Below are 16,829 nucleotides of genomic sequence, written 5' to 3'. Positions count from 1 at the left end.
CCACCGCTGGGCAGGATGCTGAGATGAGGGAGAGAAGAAAATCCTCATTCCAATGGCAGAAGCATGTGATCCAGCTAGAAACTGGCTGAACGTCCAATCAGGGCCTGGTTTGGGCGAATAGTTTCTCAGTAACATAAACTTGGAGCTCCCAGAGGTGAGGAGGGGACTCGTGACACAGTTTTGACACAGTCCAGAGTCACACGGGGTGAACTGTTCAGTAACAGGACCCACAGTGATAGAGCTACCTAAGTATAGTGTAACAAATCTGTGTCCTGCAGTCAACAGACACAGCTACTCTATAGCTCACACGTACTTGTGGGGAGACAGGACAAGAAACTCAGCTCCTTCAGCTCCAAATCCCAGGCCTTAATGAGCAGCAGTATCAGGCCCCTTATCCTGTGTGTGGGCTGCAGTCACATGAAGGCACTGTGATCTCTCTTACACACACGCACAGCTGGTACTTTACAGGAGCCTCGTGCCACTTTGTTCTGCTCGTATGGATTCCACTCATCACTAGCACAGCCTCAGTCTTTGCCCAGAGAAGTCTGATCAGTCTCGTCTGTAAAGCCAATCGCGGCACTTCGGTGGCAGCTCAATCGCGCTGCTTCATTCTTCGGCGGCAATTTGGTGGTGGGCCTTTTGCTCCCTCTCTTCCCCTTCAGCAGCACTTCGGCGGCAGGTCAAAGAGGAAGAGAGGAACTGAGGGATCTGCCACTGAATTACCGCTGAAGATGCGGATGTGCTGCCCCTTTCCAATGGCCGCCCCAAGCACCTGCTTCCTTCGCTGGTGCCTAGAGCCAGCCCTGCAAACAGGTCCAAAGTCAGGCCTAGCATGAGCAGAGGCAACTCCCATTGATCTGAGCTGTTTGATGCAGCACCTTGTGCAGAGTCTCCAGACCTCAGCCACTGGTCCCCGTGAGCTCGTATGTCCCCATTTACTAACCACTGTGGCCCTGGTCAGGAAATTAGAGCAGTTAGAGAAAAAAAGCAAAGGCTGGTGACAATCATTACACTTACTGCTGGACACGTAAATGTGAAACAAGTCAGTATTTGGTGGTGCACATTTTTGATGCTGTTCATGCAAAGGGAAGATAACAGACTGGCATCTGTTATCAGAGGGGCAGAGTTAAGGAGATCCGGTACCTTGCTTTTGAAATACAACCTTCCTTCTCCATTGACAAGCCTCCCTAGTGTTCAGGAGGTATTTTGAGGTCTCTCTCTGTTGGAACAAGGGCTGCTAAGTATTTGAATAAAATCAAAGGCTGGGTGCCCAGCAGTCATTTGACACCCTGCACTAAGGGCATCAAAGCCAGTGACCCACCGTAGCAGCATAAATTCCAAAGCTAGGAATGCTGGGAATTAGACTTTACCTGATCTTTGGTGCTGAGGACATACTTGCAATGGGTATGTAGACACCCAACAACGCAGACAGGTGCCTGGGGGGATTTTCAAAAGCACCTGGCAGGTTAGGTGCCTAACACCCAATGGGAATATCCCACAAGGAACCTATCTGCTTCTTCAGTGCCTAAATAACTTGGAAAAATTTGTCACTGGCCCAAGAGCATGCAGAGTACACAGCTGAATTCAGGTCACCGGGCTCCAAGGCTCACAGCCAAACCACTGGAACAGCTTTCGTCCCAGTTTTGAATTGCACTCTCTGTTTTTTTGCTACGAAGTGCTAAAAACACCCCACCTCCTCCAATAAAAGAAATGTTTACCCCTGCTGAACCCCTCTCCTTTTTAGTGTGTTGTCACTCAGGATCCCTTTGTCAGATTCATTTAAAATTCTATTGTAAATTTCTACCTTAAGCCCAGATGCAACATGCCAGTTTTGAGAGGCAAGGTGGGTGAGGTGATATATTTTATTGGACCAACTTCTGGTGGTGGAGGAGACCAGCTTTCCCGCTGCACAGAGCTCTTCTGCAGGTCAGGGGTAGTTTTGAGGGAGATGTGACCTGTTGGCCCTTATTCACCCCAATGTTACCCCAGTTTTACATTGGAATGGCTCACACTGACGTAAAACTGGACTAACACAATTGTTTATTAGACCTTTTGTGTGTGTTTTAGAAGGGGTCAAAATCAGGCTTGTAATGGAAATTCAGCCAGAACCTTAACAATGGGATTGCTCCCTAGCTAGGAGCCCCACCAGCAGAGGGTGCTGTCCAGGGGAGGTGCACACATTTATCTCCATTTGCTCCCAGGCACTAACACCCTGGGTATATAGGTAGGGCTACAAATTCAATTCTATTAACAAGAGGTCAGATACCCAGGATCAATCAGGTTACTAATCAGAGATTATTGGTCAAAGATTAATCAGCTCGATACAGGAGTGTAAATACATCACGGATGCGGGGAACTGGTACTGCAGCCTGAACCATTCCAACTACCTGTCGGAAAATCCCCCCTTTATAGACCAGGCTTGTGTATGACAAAGGGGCGCTGAACATTCCTTTCTTGTGACCGATTGACCAGTGGAATTCCTTTAATGGCAGCTACACTTACATAATTGATCCATTAAAGGCATGTCCACAAGTCATCATTTCATCAATCATAGATCAACACCTAACAACTGTAACAGAGATGGCAATATCCTGGACGAAGTTTATTGAGTTAAGTTTATTGTCTTTTGAGTCTGTTGTATGAAATGCAGTTATTCATAGATCCACGTGGATCAGGGATTGTCTGTATCTGCATGAGGTGGGGTAACTACAGTTCCTGAGAAAAGTGGAGATGTTTTGGCAAAGTCAGTCAGTTTGTAACGTGTCCAGAGCAGCACCGCCACCTGTAGAAGTTGGCATTCATTGGTTCAAAGTGGATTCTCCAGGGAGCAAAAGACAAAGAAAGAATTTTGGGATAAATAACCTGAGTTTTCACTGACTCTGGGCCTTCTTTCAGATCCAGGAAATGGACAGCAGCTCTGGTCCAAGGGTTTCCCAATCCTTAGGGAAGGGCTGCAAGGACTGGGCCGGCTGAGGCCCGTAAGACTCAGGGCTTATTCTGAGCAAAAGCTGTTATGAGTTTGTGACCCCAGAGAAACCCGTGGGTGGGGTTTGAAGGGCTGCTCCCAGCCAGAGCTCAGCTCCTGTTGGAGTTGGGGGATCTCTGGTGAGCTTATTAGCATGCGTGTAGGTGCATTTATTGTTTTTAATATGGTTTATCTGTATCGTATTTAGCTTAAGAATAAATGTGCCTGCTTAGAAAGAGCTTTGTGGTAACATAACTGCAGCAATTACACTGTTTACCATCTCTGAAGAGGAAGCAAACAGGCCTGCTTAGGCAGTCTGTCCTGTGGGGACGGGGAGAGCTTTGCAGCCGATCTGTGACTTGCTACCTTCACTTTCGATATGAATCAGATCAATATCTCTGCTCAGTATATAAGGACGAGACGTGTGTGTCTGTGTGTGAAGAGATCACAGCTGGACACTGGCCCATCTGTTCTACTTCAATAAAACTCAGAAGAACTGAAGTGTTTCAGGACTAACGGTGAGAGATTCTTTTCTGGGTTGCGGCTTGTTAAACCATAGGTGCAACCAGGAGGGGAGGAGGGTGTAATGGAGGGTGACTTTCCTTCCACAGGTTAGTCGGGGGCACTGTGCTGCAAGGAGCAGGTCAGGGGCTAATTAGGCGGTGCTGTGTTTCTGGGAGTGGGGCAGGGTCTCAGTAGGGGGCGCTGTGCTCAGAGGAGAGGTTGGTGATCTCACAGGGGGCACAATGCCCCAGGGAAGGTGGCTGGATGCTCAGGTGGGAGCACTGGACTGCAGGGAGCCGCTGACATGTTAATTAGGGGAGTTGCGCTGCAGGGAGCAGGGTGGTGGGCATCAGTTACGGGCATCATGTTGCATGGAGTGGAGTGAGGGCTCAATAGGGGGCGCTGTTCTGCAAGGAGCTGGGCGGGGGGGCTCAGTCTGGGGGGCCTGCGGTGGAGCGGGGGGCTCAGTATAGGTGCTGTGCTGCAGGGAGGCAGGGCTCAGAAGAAGTTTGGGAAGGTCAGGAGGGGGCGCTGTGGTGCAGGGGGTGGGCAGGGATTTATTAAGCAGCAAAAACCTCCATTAACACAGAGAAAAGGTGCCCAGTGATACCTTGGGCCCTTCCAGAATGTCAAGTTCAGGAAAACTCAAATATCTGAAGACCATGAAATGCAGCGTTAAGGTAAATGCTTTATCATAGCTCTGCCCCCCCGCCACCACCCTTACCTTCACCCGACGCTGCCAATAGACCCTGGGACTTGTCTGTGTGAACTCCAGCTGCAGTCACTGTGTGAGGTGTAGCTATCCTGAATGAGGGAAGAATTAGGTGCAGCAGATTAGAGAACTGTGATTTTGACCTGAGGAGATCTGGGTCTGATTCCCCCAGGTGTGTGATCAAAGGAACGAGGTGCCCATGGACCCTTGAGGTTCCAGTCTGCATCGTTTCCATACAGGATTGAGCAGGTTGGATCAGTAGCAGGGCACTGGGGTCTTCTTGCCATGGGGATTATCAGCAGCGAGGTGGGAGATGAGCGCAGGCTGTGCATTTAGTGATGAGCAGGGGAAAGGACACGTCTAGGTGCTGTCCTGTGTGGTAGGGTGAAGGGGCTGGAAAAGGGGATGACATGGTTTGAATGTTACAGGTGTGGTGTTCTGTCAAGGAGCAGGTCAGTGTCTCAGTATAGGACAAGAGCAGGTAGCGCCAGTGAATAACACTGACCAGGCAGAGTGGGTGTGGGCATGTTCTGAGCACAGGGGGCATCACTCAAAGGGGGCAGAGCTAAGGTGGGTTGGGCCTTTGCCATAACTTTGTTTCCTGTTTTTCAGAAGTTGGAGTTCTGCTGAACTCACAGTTCTGGAAGGGCAGGAGATCTCACTGGGCAACCTGAACTCTGTGTCAATGAAATTTTTTGCTATTTAACTTCCTAGTGTTTTAAACCGAAAGAGAAATGGTTGTCGGTGGGAGTTCGTGGCCATTTACACAGCTGTTGTCCCTGCCTAGGTTTGCAGTTGCCATGCTACTGTGCCTAGGTAATAATAAAAACACCAAAGTGTTCCATGGTGCTTCACATCAGGACATTTCCAACAGCTTTACATCATTATCCCCATTATACAGGTGGGAAACTGAGGCACGGGGAGGGGAAGTGACTTGCCCAAGGTCAGCCAACAGACCAATGGCAGAGCTAGGAATAGTCCCAGTCCAGGGGTCTCTCCACTAGGCCACGTGGTTGCCATGTGATTCCTCAGGGCCCCTCCCCTCTCCTGTACAGTGTGTTACAGTGCGGTGGGGATAATTTGTCACTCTTAATTTTAGTAAAAGTCAGGGACAGGTCGCAGGCAATAACCAAAAATAATGGGGGGAGGGGCTAATGGGGGATGACTAAAGCTCGAGCCCCATGGTGGGGGAGAAAGAGAGCCTAAGGCCCGCTGTGGGCAGGGGACCCAGAACCTGCAGCATGGTGGCTGACAGCTCCAGGGCCTGCGGTGCCTCAGGGCCCTAAGTCACTTCCCAGGCGCCTCCGTGTCCCTCCCCACACACACCACCTGCAGCAGCTCAGAGCTCCAGGGCCCCAGCCAGCTGACACCTCCAGCCCCCCAACACCCCAGGGCTGAAGCAGAAAATGTCCTGGAGGTCTCTGAAAGTCCTGGAATCCGTGAGCTCTGTGACATCATTTTATCCTTTAGGGTTAATGGTCCTGCTGTGAAATGTTCACAGTGTGTAGTTGTTAACAGGACCAGTGAGAGAAATCTCAGCTGTGGTAGGTTTCAGAGGGGTAGCCGTGTTAGTCTGTATCAGCAAAAGCAATGAGGAGTCCTTGTGGCACCTTCAAGACTAACAAATGTATTTGGGCATAAGCTTTTGTTGGCTAGAACCCACTTCATCAGATGCATGGAGTGGAAAGTACAATAGGCAGGTATAAATACACAGCACATGAAAAGATGGGATTTGGCTTACCAAGTGGGGGGGTCAGTGCTAACGAGCCAATTCAATTAAGGTGGAAGTGGGCTGTTCTCAACAGTTGAGAAAAAGGGGTGAATACCAAGGGGGGGGGGAATCACTTTTGTAGTGCTAATGAGGCCAATGTAATCAAGGTGGCCCATTTCAAACAATTGACAAGAAGGTGTGAGTATCATCAGGGGGAAATTAATTTTTGTAGTGACCGATCCACCCCCAGTCTTCATTCAGGCCTAATTTGATGGTGTTCAGTTTGCAAATTAATTCCAGTTCTGCAGTTTCTCATTGGAGTCTGTTTTTGAATTTTTTGTTGTTGAAGAATTGCCACTTTTAAGTCTGTTATTGAGTGTCCAGGGAGATTGAAGTGTTCTCCTACTGGTTTTTGAATGTTATAATTCTTGATGTCTGATTTGTGTCCATTTATTCCTTTGCATAGAGACTGTCTGCTTTGGCCAATGTACATGACAGAGGGGCATTGCTGGCACATGATGGCATATATCACATTGGTAGATGTGCAGGTGAATGAGCCCCTGATGGTATGGCTGATGTGGTTAGGTTCTATGACGGTGTCCCTTGAATAGATATGTGAACAGAGTTGGCACTGGGGTTTGTTGCAGGGTTTGGTTCCCGGGTTAGTGTTTTTGTTGTGTGGTGTGTAGTTGCTGGTGAGTATTTGCTTCAGGTTGTGGGGTTCAGTGATCAAGGACTAGCCTGTCTCCCAAGGTCTGTGAGAGTGAGGGATCGTCCTTCAGGATAGCTTGTAGATCCTTGATGATGCACTGGAGAGGTTTTAGTTGGGTCATGAGACAGCAATTTCCATTTAATGGTTCCATTGAATGGCTCAGTACAGCAGTACTGCTTCCCCAGATCAATGGTATAAACATAGTGAAACCCTTCTGTATCATGCTGATTAATCTTTGACTAATAATCTTTGATTAATAAACTGATTGAGCCTGGTTATTGTAGTAAAGAGAGAGAGAGCAAGAGAGAGCCTGGAGCATTGGGCCTGGTGTAAAATTTGAGGCCTGAACTGGAGGCTGTAAACCAGGGATGGGCAAACTTTTTGGCCCGAGGGCCACATCTGGAATAGAAATTGTATGGCAGGCCATGAATACTCCCAAAATTGGGGTTGGGGTGCGGGAGGGAGTGAGGTCTCTGGTTGGAGGTGCAGGCTCCAGGGTGGGTCCAGAAATGAGGAGTTCAGGGTGCGGGAGAGGGCTCTGGGCTGGGGCAGGGGAAGGGATGCAGGCTCTAAATGGGGTTGCAGGCTCTGGGGTGGGGCTGGGGATGAGAGGTTTGGGGTGTAGGAGGGTGCTCTGGGCTGGGATCGAGAGGTTTGGAGGGCAGGAGGGAGAGCAGAATGGGGGCAGGGGTTGGGGCACAGGGAGAGGCTAAGGGGTGCAGGCTCCGGGTGGCACTTACCTCAAATGGTGCTGCAGCCAGGCGACTCTGAGCGGTGCCCCGTCCGCAGTTCTCAGCCAATGGGAGCTGCGGGGGCGGTGCTTGGGGCCAGAGGCAGCGTGCATAGCAGAGCCCCCTGGCTGCCACTATGCGTAGGAGCCAGAGTGGGTCCATGCCAGGGCTTCCAGGAGCCGAATGGAGCAGCCCCCTACCTTGCTCCCTGGCTGGAGCTCTGGAGCAGGGTATAATTTAGGCACCTCTGAGGTGAGCAGGACCCCAAAGTGATGGTGCAAGTGTTGCTCTACTGTAAGAGGAACCTGGTGGTTACTATGGGGTTAAGTAAAGGAGACCATGTAGCCTTCTGTGCAGCTTGCAAGATGTGGTGGAGGTGTGCCATTAGCCCTGCCTGTGCCGAGGCACATGCTGTGCCCCACTCTGCCCTTTGTGTAGCACTTGCCACCCCATCAGTTAATACCGATAATAGCTGAGTCAGGTCTGTGACAATTTGCAGAGCCGCCCCCATTAATTGGTGGGCATTCCCTCCTGGTATTCCTATAGATATGCTCAGCATAGCCAGTTCTGACAATCGAGTGTCAATTTCTAGGTTACTTACTGTGTTAGACCTGTTAGGCCCAAAAACCGAAAAACATGTTTATCTCGGCTTCTGCTTGTTATCCCAGTAAACATGCTTATCTCAGTTCTCACTGTCGTTTCCCATGCATGAAGCTGCATGTATACAGGATGTATAGAAGGATATATGGAAAAGGGGAGGGGGTTGGACGGACCCTGGGAAAGGAATGTGAAGGACGGGAAGCTAAACAGATGTATCCTGATTACTACTAGAACTGAATTTAAACAATGCATAGGTTAGCAGAATTTAGACACGCTAAGTTGTTTGTCTCTCTGTATAAAAGAAGCCCAGTTGTGCTTGTAAGGTGTGTTCCTCCCTCTGGCATGAGTCGAGGGGGACACCCGCTCAGCTGACTGATCAGTAAAGAACTTGAAGCCGTCTTCTCGACTCCCGTGCCTCCTTGGGGTAATTGGGCAGCTCCAGGGGGAAACGAGCCCATTTGGCTAACAAATGGCGACTCCGCCGGGACTTCTCTCCCTGTAGAGGGCACTGACCGACGGCCGAGGGCGATTCCGAGGAGTGGCCACCTCGAGCTGTTGCTTTGCTCGGGCCTCGGATCGTCACAATCGGCCGGGGCGGCTGCGTCCTCTCTAAAGAGAACTCTGAAGGACACGGAAGCAAGACGGCTTCAGAAGGAGGGGAAGTCTGACTGCCGGACGCGGCCACTTCGGGCGGTAAGTGCGTTTACCTCCTGGGTTTGAGGAATAACGCCCCCGAGGTGTGGGTTGGACAATGGAAATCCCCTAGGCAGCCTGTATACGGGAAGGTATGTTAACATTATTGTAGCTTTGTAAATGTCTTGTTGTTGTGTTTTTGGTTAAAGGGTAAGCAAATAACGGCCAATGAGTAATGTAACTAACTCCACAAGTCCATGGGCCGTTTTTAACAATTATTGGGACTTGGAGCAACCTCAGGGATTACTCTTGTCTATAGGAAGGGTAATCTTGTTTCTCCTCTTAATGGTGTGTTGGAAACCGAGATTGTAACTGATTAAAGGATCTGTGTGAAAGATGAATGAGTGCTGCTGACAGGTCTGAGGCTTAAGCTGACTTCAGCCGCCCCAAGACTCCTGCAAGGGGAAACCCGATGACCAGGATATCTTGATTGCAAGGGGGGTCAGCCGAACCTCGTGACCCAGCAGATATCTGAGTTAGAACTAGATCTATACCTCTTCCCCCTCTTGATATCTCTGTCTCGGAAAACTCTGGGTAAAGCATAATGGGGTCCGGACAAAGCACCTTCTCCTGGACACCCCTGGGATGTATGCTGCATAACTGGAAGGCGTTTAGACGCCAGGCTAATTATGGAATTGTATTATGTAAAGACAAGCTTGTAAAATTCTGTACTCTTGAATGGATGACATTCGGGGTGGAATGGCCCGAGGGAGGGACGCTCAAACCAGGGGTTGCACAAGCAGTACATAGCATTGTGACCTGGGATGGGCATTGGGACCAATATCCCTATATAGATATTTGGCAGGACCTTGTGACCAATCATCCCCCATGGTTGCAAAAATGTAGATCACAAACTATTAAAACCTTAATGGCCCGTGCCCCTGTTAGGAAACCCTGTTTCCCTGTTAAGAAATCTTGTCCGCGGACTGTGATTCCCTCTGCCCCTGATCCTATGCCCCCTCCTCCTTTGTATCCCGGCCTCCTGGCTCCGGTATCCTCAATTGAAATCCCCACCCCCTCCTCTGAGGATAATGGCTCAACTGAAAGGGGTGAGCCAAGCGACCAGGACTTTTCCAAACGGGAGCCCCCTCCGATCTCTCTGAGCTCCCCGGTGTCTAACCACACCAGGAGCAAGGGTGGCCCGGTACTCCAAGGGCCCCTGCAACAGAATTATTTGTGTCCACTGCAGGAAACTGTAGCCCCTGAGGGTAATCTCACTATGGTATATATTCCCTTTACCACTAGTGAGCTATATAATTGGAAGCAACAGAATCCCCCGTTCTCGGAAGAAAGGGGCCCATGTTTTAGCCATGGCCCAAAGGAAAGGATATGAAGAAAGGGGGGACAAAGTTAAGGGACGGCCAGGGCCACCGGGGAAGGGGCGGGGCCCCTGCCTGGGTCAAAATCAGTGCGCTATCTGTAGGAAAGAGGGGCACTGGAAGAATGAATGCCCCCGGTGACAGGCCATGGGAAAGGAATGTAAAGATAAAACCCCATCCCTTCCCATCCTCTACAACAGTACAGGATGTTCAGGGGAGGAGTCTTCCCCATAGGGGGGTCGGGGAACCCAGCGGCCCCTCCTGACAGCACAAGCTGCCAGCCTGGATCCCACAGTAAAAATTAAAGTGGAGGGCCGCCCAATTGAAGCCCTTATTGATACTGGGGCCACTCTTAGTTTGCTCCCCCTTAATAAGGCTCCCCGAGATAGAGCTCGGGGACGTGCCATAGTCCAGGGGATAGAGGGACAAACTACAGCTTTGGAAAAAGCTTTGCCTCTCCTAGTAAAAATAGGGGACCGTCAAATTTCCCATCAGTTTGTTTGCAGTCCCTCCTGCCCCATAGCGCTGCTCGGAGGAGATATCCTCACTAAATTACAGGCGGAGATCTCATTCAATAACGGGACAATGGAAGTCAGAATCCCTAAGCAACAAGCCTCTAATTACCAGATGGCTCTCATAAATGCTAGAGATCACTCCCTGGAATGTAAGGGAAGTGATGGAAGCCAGCTGGTGTGTGTGTGTGTGTAAATCCCAAGGTCTGGGCAGAGGAAGGAGGCGTGGCCCGAGCCAGGAATGCTACACCAGTGCATATTTCCCTTAAGGAGGGAAGCAGCCCAGTCTGAATTCGACAATACCCCCTTAAGCTAACCACTCGGATCGGGTTAAAACCCCTGATTCAAAAGTTCTTGCAGTGCGGGTGGTTAAAGGAAGACACGTCCCCATACAATACTCCAATAATGGGGGTGCCTAAGCCTAATGGGCAGTATCGGTTGGTCCAGGACCTAAAACAAATTAACAAGTTAATAGCAGAGACTGTTTGCCTTTGAATGGGAGGATCCGGACACCCATTACAGGGCCCAATATCTTTGGACTGTTGTCCCACAGGGACTCACCTGTGCACCAGAGATTTTTGGCAGACAGCTAAAAAGGGACCTGGCCCCATTCCTGGCTAACCATCCTGCATGTAACATAGTTCAGTACTGCGATGATCTGCTCTTAAGTACTGAAACAGAGACAGTCTGCAAGGAGCAAACTGTAGATCTCCTCAATCACCTTGGGGTACAGGTATATAAAGTATCAAAGGAAAAAGCTCAGTTGGTTAAGCAGCAGGTCACCTTCCTTGGATACCACCTCTGCCAAGGGAGTCGCAGTTTGGGCAAAGAAAGAATCCAGGTTATACTTGATAGCCCTCAGCCCCGGAACCCCCGAGAACTAAGGGCTTTTCTGGGACTGACTGGCTTCTGTCGACTCTGGATCCCTGACTATGGGGGAAAAGCCAGACCACTATATGAGTCTTTAACTAAAGAAGGTCTGCTCCACTGGAAATGGACCAGGGAAATGGAAAAAGCATTTCGAGAGCTTAAAGAAGCCTTGGTTCAGCCTCCCGCTCTAGCCCTCCCAGATTCCCGGAAGCCATTCACCCTATACGTTCATGAAAGAGGAGGGGTGGCAGCTGGAGTCCTGTGCCAAAGGTCAGGACCAACCTGGCGACCCATTGGATACTATTCGAAGGTCTTGGACCCTGTCGCCAAGGGGTGGCCTGCCTGCTTATGGGCCGTTGCAGCAACCGCTCTCCTTGTACAGGAGGCTGAAAAGTTTACCCTGGGGGGGGACACTGAGGTTGTGGTTCCCCAGGGGATGCCTCAAATACTGGGGACAGGCGCTGGGGAAAAGCATCTAAATCCCAGTCGACATACCAGATATGAGGTAGGGCCCTTGCTAGCCCCTAACTTAACCTCTAGGACAGTTAGCTCCCTCAACCTAGCTACCCTATTGCCTGACCCTTGGGTTTCCTATGAGACCAGCCCCACTCATGACTGTATTGAAGTCTTGCAACAGGTGTCCCAGGCACTCGGTATACAATGGAAGTTGCATACACCCTGGAGGCCGCAAAGCACGGGACAGGTGGAAAGAATGAATAGAACTCTCAAGGATACCCTCACTAAACTATGCACAGAGTCTAGTTTAAAGTGGCTTGATGCGTTACCACTCACCCTTACCCGCATTCGAAGGGCCCCACGTAAGGGTCTTAAGCTTTCACCATTATCCCGGGGTTCCGGGAGGATGTAAACTGGGAAATGGGGAAGGACTCCTTATGGAAACAGGTCTCTGGGTTGCAATCTGTTTTGTTACAGCTGCATCGACGCGGTGCCTTTTCAGGCCCTTCCCTTGGACCAGCCCATGTACCTGTTCCAGATCGGTGATCAGGTCCTCGTCAAGAAGTGGAAGCGTGACCCCCTTACACCACGGTGGGACGGCCCGCATACTGTCTTGCTTATCAGCCAAGCTGCAGTCAAAGTTATTGGGAGTGACAAATGGACGCACCATACGCGGGTAAAACGGTTTCTGAACCCTAACCTAGAAACTGAGTCAGTGGAAGAGGACACCGGCCCTCTGCCCGCCCCGGCTCCGGACGCCCGGGGTGGCACAGGTGAAGACTCCACCTGGGAGTATGAGTACTTGGACGGACTAAAGGGACTGTTTAGAAAAAGATAATGAAATTATTGTTAATATTTTTGTTTATGTGCTTCCACCACTATTATGGTTGGGAAAATAGGTTTTTACAGCTGCGGGGGAGACAATAGCAAAATCCATAAACCTCAGTAACTGTTGGGTATGCGGAGGCCCAGGGGAATTAAATGAATGGCCTTGGGTAGCCCAGCCTGTACAGCCCAAATGGTGGCTCAGCAATTTGAGTATAGTCCACGATGGAACGGGGGTTTGGACTGAGGATAGTAGCCCCTGGCGACTGTATTCTTCTGGAATGGGTATTCTCTGCCTTAATCGGACAAGGCGGGAGGGAGTGTACTTGGGAGAAAGCAAGTGTGATTGGACTCTATCCCCAGGATTTGATTGTTGGGACCCTTATTGTCATCTGTATGACTGTTCTAAATATCAGGGGCAATGGAACCAGACCCATGTGAGGCTCACCAATAATAGTTGGGTGAAATGCTCCAAACAATACTACCCTACGGCCGAAGGTTGCAGGGCGGTAGGACAGGATGGGTTCTTTGACGCCCTATTCACGAGTTGCCAGGTAGACAATACCACTAGCAAGGACCATGTGGTACGGTGGTTTCAATGGGCATGGCAGAATCAGAATGGAACTCGAGTATGGGGTTTTAAACAATTCTGGTCTAGCACCAATCAGCCAAAATGGGGCTGCGATTGTGTCTGAAAAGCAGGAGCTGGGGCATGGAGATGTGATTATTGCAGTTCAGCTGATGGAATGGTGGGGGGACCTTTAGGGCCAGGTAATCCTTTATATTTTTACCATCTAGAGGACGATGAGAATGAGGAAACCTGGGATGGCCCCTTTGCTAATGGAACCTGGGCTCTAAAGGGCCATTATTGGATCTGCGGGTCCTATGCCTACTGAAGATTGCCTCCAAATTGGTCTGGGATATGTTATGTTGGATATATAAGACCCTTGTTCTTTCTATTACCCCAGATGCAGGGAAATAAATTGGGAATTAAGGTTTAATTAGAGAAAGGCGGTTCGTGGATTCCACCCTGACCGCCGGAAGCTCCCAAACATGGGGGGCTCAGGAGTGGCCCCCTGAGAGAATTATAAAACATTATGGTCCAGCTACATGGAATCCTAATGAGTGGATCTCAGGGGCAAGGGAGCCCATTTACAACTTGAATCGGATAATTAGGCTGCAAGCCATTTTAGAAATAATAACTAATCAGACGGCTGCAGCTCTTGATCTTTTGGCCGATCAGTCCACTCAGATGAGGAATGCGCTCTACCAGCACCATCTAGTTCTTGATTATTTGCTGGCAGAAGAAGGGGGAATTTGTGCAAAATTAAACTAATCTAATTGCTGTTTACAAATAGATGATAATGGAAAGGCGGTAAAACAGCTAACAAAAGAAATGAGGAAGCTAGCCCATGTCCCGGTCCAAACATGGGGTGGGTGGAATATGGACTGGTTCATGTCCTGGTTACCGCAACTGGGATGGCTCCGAGAAGGCCTTCTTCTCTTTGTACTCTTTATTACAACCCTATTAACCCTAGCTTGCTTAGCTCCCTGTGTAGTTGCATTAGTCTGACGAATGGCTAATCAAATTATACACCAACAAATGATGGCCCTATACCAGCCGGTGAAGGCTGAGGATTGGGGGCCATAAGGCTCTCAAAATGCTTTTTAGGGGGGAATCTTGTTAGGCCCAAAAACCGAAAAACATGTTTATCTCGGCTTCTGCTTGTTATCCCAGTAAACATGCTTATCTCAGTTCTCACTGTCGTTTCCCATGCATGAAGCTGCATGTATACAGGATGTATAGAAGGATATATGGAAAAGGGGAGGGGGTTGGACGGACCCTGGGAAAGGAATGTGAAGGACGGGAAGCTAAACAGATGTATCCTGATTACTACTAGAACTGAATTTAAACAATGCATAGGTTAGCAGAATTTAGACACGCTAAGTTGTTTGTCTCTCTGTATAAAAGAAGCCCAGTTGTGCTTGTAAGGTGTGTTCCTCCCTCTGGCATGAGTCGAGGGGGACACCCGCTCAGCTGACTGATCAGTAAAGAACTTGAAGCCGTCTTCTCGACTCCCGTGCCTCCTTGGGGTAATTGGGCAGCTCCAGGGGGAAACGAGCCCATTTGGCTAACAGACCCACTCCACAGATAATTTCTCAAGTCCAATTTTTGCCGGTCCAGTGCCGCACCCATCGACCACTTGAGCAGGGATATAGAGGCCTTGCTATAGGATTTGCATTGTGGAACTGCCCACCCAATATTCCAGTCCTGGGAGTAGTATCCAAAGTAAACGTCAGAAAACATGAGTGGGAAGGGGGAGTAAGGTGGAAAACAGCTGACTGAGAAGAAGGACAAGAAGAAGACGGTTTAGTTACATAACCACTATGTGCTCTACCAGCCCCCTTCCTTTATCCGAGGGTCCCTTAGATCACAGGACCATATCCGCCCAGTGCAGAATTGCAGGCCAGCCCCAAAGCTCCTCCAGTGTCTGTTGCCTTTGTAAGGTATTCTGTCCCCGTGGACATAGTCTGTTACCAGATTTGCCCATTACTTTGGGGTATGCTCATTTATTAGGGTTACTCTTCTGGGGGAGGGGTGTCGGTAATTCTATCAATGTATTGCGTGTGTCACTTGTGTTCTCATATGGAGCTCTACTTCTCCCTTCTGCAAGTCCCCTCCCACTGGAGCTATCCTGCAGCACCTAGGTTCCCCAGGGCTGGATTCCTCCAGCACCAGAATCAGATGAACATACACACACACACACACACACACACACACTAACAGAGGAAGTCTGAGCAGATCGGGTCAATCAGCACTTTTAAGCTGTCACCCTTATATGTCCCTGGACTCGATAGACTGGGCCAAGCAGCACTTTCAAGCTGCAACCCTGGTATGCCACAGTTTTAGCATGTCCCTATTCCAACTTTCACGTTACAATTGTTCTGGTGGTAACCCACTTGATGAGCAAACTCCACAGGATTTTGGGGCACTACAGGGATCTTTAGTTTAGGTAAAAGAAGCGTTGCTGCAGAGTAAATGGGGAAGCTAAAAACACAAAAGAGTAAAGTTCAGAGAGTTGCATTGTCTTGGGCTCTGATAGCATCATATGAACCAATTTGGTGCAACAGATTTACTCTGTATTCTGCAATCAGGAACCAGTGTGCATTCTATCTCACTGCTCCATATACTCATTGCCTGTGGTTTTATTATTCTGACTCTTGGAGAAATACTTTTATATTTTAATAAACTGATGTGACCTGGCACTTTGTGCATCTGATCATTATTGCTCTTCGAAAACCACAGATTAAGGGGCAGATTCAGCCCTGGACACTGGATGTTTATACTTTGGGAAGGGAGTAGATATTCAACTGGGCACCCTTGAATAGATATGCAGACTTAAAAGTTGCTTTAGGGACATAGCAAAAATGTAATTGGGCATGTGCAACCCTGTCTCCTGCGTGCATTCAAAATTGTAAAAAAATACACTTTTCTGATGATTCGGGCTTTCTAATGCTGTCCATAAAACACAGGTGGCTGTCTACATCACCAGTGAACAAACCTTGACACTGCTCACAGCGCCTCCCTTTACACTTGTGCCGCTTATCCACATAAGACTGACACTGATCACATAACGTTTTAGACAGGGATTTAACTTGTTTTTTCAATTCACAATCAGTGTGTCTGTCTAAACACTCTTTGGAGTGACAATACAGGATACACTAGGACACCTCAGCTGCACGCCCACACTCTCTGAGCATATCACACTCAAGCAGAGGTGGCAACGGTACCTGGAAAGGTGGTCGTGACTGTACACCGCGTGACAAAACTCAAAGTAATATTTTGCCCCGAACAGCAATGCTCATTTCCTTTGAAATCCTCATTGTGGGTAAGATCTCATTTGTATATTGACCTGGGTCTGGGACTTGGTCCTTTGGAATCGGGAGAACCTTTTTCTTTTGCTGGGATATTGGTTTTCATAACCATTCATCCCTATAACGAGTGGTACTGGTGGTGATACTTGGAAACTGGAGTGTCTAAGGGAATTGCTTGTATGACTTCTAGATAGCCAGTGGGCTAAAATTGAAGTCTTCTGTGTTTGGCTGGTTTGGTTTGCCTTGGCGTACAAAGGATCCCAGCCTTCGGCTGTAACTGCCCTGCTTTAAGCAATTCGTCCTGAATTGGTACTCTCAGTTGGGTTCCACCAAAGCCAGCATC

At 49.2% G+C, this 16,829-nt stretch overlaps 1 long non-coding RNA gene across 1 annotated transcript; it reads left to right on the top strand.

Annotated features, from left to right (window-relative positions):
* Positions 1–6,003: 6,003 nt before the first annotated feature.
* On the top strand, positions 6,004–15,875 carry LOC135978115 (uncharacterized). The gene is made up of 2 exons (XR_010595527.1): positions 6,004–8,628; positions 12,263–15,875. It is a non-coding gene; the product is annotated as an uncharacterized LOC135978115 (long non-coding RNA).
* The last annotated feature ends 954 nt before the right edge of the window (positions 15,876–16,829 follow it).

The sequence above is a fragment of the Chrysemys picta genome, unplaced genomic scaffold, assembly GCF_011386835.1.
Source record: "Chrysemys picta bellii isolate R12L10 unplaced genomic scaffold, ASM1138683v2 scaf124, whole genome shotgun sequence".
NCBI lineage: Eukaryota > Metazoa > Chordata > Testudines > Emydidae > Chrysemys > Chrysemys picta.
Note: the sequence above shows the minus strand (reverse complement) of the source record. Positions and strands in the feature narration are given on the sequence as shown.